At 33.5% G+C, this 5,193-nt stretch overlaps 1 pseudogene; it reads right to left on the bottom strand.

Annotated features, from left to right (window-relative positions):
• Positions 1 to 4,151: 4,151 nt before the first annotated feature.
• Positions 4,152 to 4,270, bottom strand: LOC112479407 (annotated as a pseudogene).
• Between the last annotated feature and the right edge of the window lie 923 nt (positions 4,271 to 5,193).

The raw sequence follows: 5,193 nt of genomic DNA, 5'->3' as shown, positions 1-5,193 counted from the left end.
AGAGCAGCATATAGTCTAAAGTTAATTTTGCCCCACTGGTGAAGCCACCCCCTTCTGAGTTTACTACCTGATTCCCTATGAATTATGAGATTTTTCTGCTCTGGCTGGTGAAAATCGGAATTTGTCACATTCCTGTTTGATCACTGAATATTGTTTCTTCTAACCCTTTAGAATGGATCCTTTCTTTGGTCTAGAGAAGTTTCCTCACTGACACACATGTACTGATCACCATGCAACTGCAGTTCAAGATGGACCCTCTTTAGATCGCGAGAGTTCTCTAGAAAAACTTTAAATCAGCTTTCTCCACAGAGACACTCTACCTTGCAAACTTAATGACTTTTATCAGGGATTGTACCTCTCTGAAAAATATTTAGAATTTCTTTGTCACCAAGGTCGTAATCAATTTTTGTAAATGTCTCAAATTTTTTTTTTCTTCCATAAAGTGTTTTACCTTCTCTGTGTGTGCTGGGAAAACACACCATTCTCAATCTGTGGCTTATGGTATAAACTCTAGGCTCTGAATTTCTAGGGCTCTTAGCCTTGTGAGGCTCAAAATCCTATTCTCTCTCCAGGTTATCTCTTTTATCAGTTTTATAGGGCTTGTTTTTGAAATAAAATCCAAGAATTTGGCTCTTTGTTCTTGCTGGGTTCCTTTCTGTCTTCGCTTCACTGAGGTAAACATTCTCAAACCCGGAGTCTAGTTTTAATAGTACAAGATCTGCAAGGTAAAACAGAATTGCCAAGAAGGAAAATTTTCTATAACAGTTCAAAATACTAGCCCATTACACATTTTATTAGTAGTAGTAGTCATCTCATTACATGGCTTAATTCCTTAGCTCTTTGTGCAATGCAGGGAAATATTGTCTTTAGAGTCTAAAAGAATTGTCACTGCTAGCCACTTCCAAGTTGGGTTATGTGGAACAAGTTACTTAAACTCTCTATTATCTCATTTGCGAAAAAGGAATAACGATATGTGGCCTGTGAAGATTAAATTAGTTATTATATATAAAGTCCCTGACACCATACATGATATATAACAACACCTCAATAAGTGTTAGACTTTAGTAAGAAAATATTTTTAGTGTCAAAAGAATTCTTTTTTTTAATTAAGTTTATTGTGGTAACATTGGTTAATACAATTATATAATTTTCAGGTGTACATTATAATTTGACATATGTATATTCTATTGTGTGTTTACCACTCAAAGTGGAGTTTCCTTCAGCTACCATATATTTGATCACCTTTACTCAATTTGCCCTCCCCCTACTCCCCTGTATTTGACCTCCTTTACTCTGTCTACCTCCCCACTCCTCCCCCTACCCTTTGGTAACCACTAGTCTATAGTCCATGTCCATGAGTCTCTGTTTGTTTGTACTGTTCATTTGTTGCTTTTAGGTTTATATCTCGCATATAAGTGATATCACGTGGTTTTCAACTTTTTCTGCCTGCCTTATTTCGCTTAGCATGATTAGCTCGAGGTCCATCCATGTTGTCAAAAATGGCAGTATTTCATCTCTTCTTATGGCTGAGTAATATTCCATTGTATATATGTACCACAGCTTCTTTAGCCAATCATCTATTGTAGGACACTTCGATTGCTTCCATGTCCTGGCTACTGTGAATAATGCTGCTATGAACATCGGTGTGCAAATATCTCAAAAGAATTCTTTAAGTGACTCAAATATAGGCTGAGGCTTTATTTGGTTGATAGGCATCAGGGAACACCTAAAGATGAGGTGACTTCTCGACTGAAACAAGGTCAGGGTTTTTCCAAGATATGGGAAAGTATGGGTCCTTGTGATTTTGGTTAGAAAGCAGGTTATTTGTTTTTACTCTAACTGAAACTAGAGATTGGAGGTCACTCCCATTTTCATGCCCCTGCTCAGGGTTAGCCGGTACAATCCTAATAACCATCGGAATAGTACTGTCTGAGAATTGTTTCTGCAAGCTATATAACTTATTAGCTAGTCAGAGTTCATAGGACAGGGGTGGTAGACAGCAAAAAGAAAGAAAAGGAGGCAACAATAGAAAGCAAAGGAAAAACTAGAGATGCTCAGTCATGTTTGTTTTAGACCTTTTACAAAGGGAAGCAAATTAAGGAATGTTGGAGATACATTTCCAATATGTTAATGAGAATTTACTTATAGTCAAGAGAGAGGCAACCAAAACATCAGAGGAAAAAAATTATTTTATCCTTGATCCGAGACTAACTTCTTAATATAACTTTATGATTACAAAAGTAATAAATTTTAAAAATAAAACAAGTATAGAGAAGAAAAAAACATCACCCAAGATAACTATTATTAACCTTTTGGATTATATCTCTCTGTTTTTTCCATGCATTTTTAACTTAGATATATCTACTCCCTCATTATCTGGTTCTGGAGTCCTAAAGAATATTTCTCCATTTACTTCCCTCTTCAAATTCATTCTCATTCTCTTACTCATGGGTGTGCACGCTCTCTCTCTCACTCTCACTCTCGCGCTCTCTCTCTCCTCTCTCAAAAACAAAAACAAAAAAGTATATAACAACAATAATAAAAACCTTTAGTAAGCAGATAGACCTCACTGAAGACATATTGGTAGGCTTTCTCCACAAATAAATAATTTAGAATCTGCCTTAGACATTTTTATTTTCTCAAACTCCTCCTTCATATAGCCTGCCCAACTTCCTGTGTAGCTCCCCTTTCCTGGCTCTGCTTTTACTCTTCCCTCCCTGTAGCGCTCTGTTCTAGCTCCCACATTCAAACCTACATACACAAACCCATCATGGAGATCAACAAAACCAAGGGCAGTTTACCAACTTTTGAACTTGAACATCCAGCTTGGGGTCTTAAGCCTCACTCTGAGTAGCTTATTAAGGTATTTTCTCCATATAAGTAGTATAGGACTCTCCCCAACAGGTATTTTGGTAAATAATATTTTCTCCATATTATTACACATATACATACTCATTCACACATGCATTATTTTTTCTTTTACAAAATTAGTATTATCCTATTTATAAAGTTTTACATCTTACTTTTGCAGTCTACTTGATATAGTGAGCATTTTTCATTTTATTATAGATTCTTCATAAATACTATTTTATAGCTACATAAAATTCCATCATACAATAAACCACAATGTTATGCATTAGGTTGTATCATATGAAATCAATGATTTTGTATGTCAATAACAATCAAATATCAGCATTTGCATATGGTTCAATCCAATAACTATTCCCCTGCTATTGGGCAATTAGAATGTTTTCCCATAATAATTAATGCTATAAGTATCCTTGTACACAAATATTTGATGTTATCTCTGGCTAATATTTTAAGCCCTATTCCTAGATGTGAGATTAAACGAGGTCAAATTGTATAAATAATAATAAAAATAATACTTACCATAAAGATTGTACCAAATCCCTGGTATTTCAGGAGTATCTCCATCTTAACACATCCTGGACAGTATTATTGTTACTAAATACTCGAGACTCAACAAATAGTATTTCATAATTATTTGATTGTTGGTGAGAATAACCAATTTTTCATTTTCATTCACTATATATAATCTTAGTTGTGTGTGTAATTCTTCTAATGATGTCCTGTGCCCAGTTTTTCGATTAGTATTATTTTCAAAATAAGGATCCTAATCCTTTGTTTATCATATTCGCTGCAAAAACTTTATGGCAATTTGACATTTATCTTTTAATTTAAGGATTGGCGGGGAGGGCATACAGAAGCTTTAACTTTTAATGTAATCCATGCAATCCCATCTATTTTTTTATAGTTAAATAGTCCCTTAAGGCCAGAAGCAACTAGACATTTCTTCATCACATTTACATAATAAAAACTATCTTTATTCTAAAACTGTACCCCGAATGTAAATGTCATGGTTCACGATATTAAAGCAGATAAACAAATATGAGTGTATCTGTATATTTCCTCATTATAGAATCAAAAAAATTCAAAACCCATGTTCTAACAGTAGAGCAGAAAACACTAACAATTCTATCCTAGATACTAACATCTTCCTCCAACTCAAGTATTATTAAATTCATGCCATGGCATAGTTTCAAGATAACTTATTCTAGGATAACTTTTGGTCCTAAAAAAAAATTAAAAGTTCACATAATTTTCTTTTTTTCCTTTTTTTTTTTTTTTTATGCCTACAGCACCTGATCTTCCTAGGTAGTCTCCCATCCAAGTACTAACCAGGCCTGACCCTGCTTAGCTTCCAAGATCAGACAGGATAGGGTGTGTTCAGGGTAGCATGGCCATAGACAGCTCATGTAATTTTCTATGCTAGAAAAGTAAGTAATTGTCCTAGCTGAGCATTACTCTTTATTTTTTCCCAAACCATGTACGTGACTTGTTTTCAACATAGTGAGTCTGTATATTACTTCTAACAGTACATGAGTCCTACATTACAGAACCATTAATCAATCCCCCCAAATCCCTTTCTACTCAGTTTTCCCAAACTTAAAAAATCAAGATTTAATATTTAAGATCATGATTTCTGTACCATAGGAAAAATGAAATACATGACAATCCTCTAAAAATAAAATACTTTCTAACCTCATAAAAGTACAGAGATACTATTTACAACAAAATTTTAAATCTTTACATAATTGTATTATATATTCAAAATGTCAAAAGTCTTATTATTTATGCTGCCATATATAATCAACAAGTAGTAAAAGAATGGCATGGATGAATCTACAAAATATAATACTTGCTTAAGTTCATCTACCATTTCAAATTCATAGAGCTTCCCAAAAAGCAGCCATTTTTCTATATGTAATTCACCACAGGAAAATGATCTTTAAAATTATATTCTCTAAAGAGTTCATCAGGAATAAAAAAGAAAACTTTCATCAGTAAGTATTATTTCCACTGATCTCCTACACTGTTACTTTAAGATGGGCTGAAGGCTGAACAAAGGTAAATTCTGCATTTTACACTTACCAAATCTAGAAATAAAGATAAAATTCTATCCAACACAAAAATAAGCAAAATTTACTTTAAATCTTAAGACCTAGTAATCTAATAAGTCTCCTAACTGGAAAAACTAGAATGTAAATTTAATATAAGATAAAATGCGGAAAAAATCACATCTGAGTGGAATATTTTCAACCCCAAAATAAATCACTATGCAATTTAATTCCATTTTAATGTATCTATTGTATAAGTAAGAGCTTCAGAGAA

This window comes from Pteropus alecto, unplaced genomic scaffold, assembly GCF_000325575.1.
Source record: "Pteropus alecto unplaced genomic scaffold, ASM32557v1 scaffold120, whole genome shotgun sequence".
NCBI lineage: Eukaryota > Metazoa > Chordata > Mammalia > Chiroptera > Pteropodidae > Pteropus > Pteropus alecto.
This window is presented reverse-complemented; position numbering and strand designations above follow the sequence as displayed.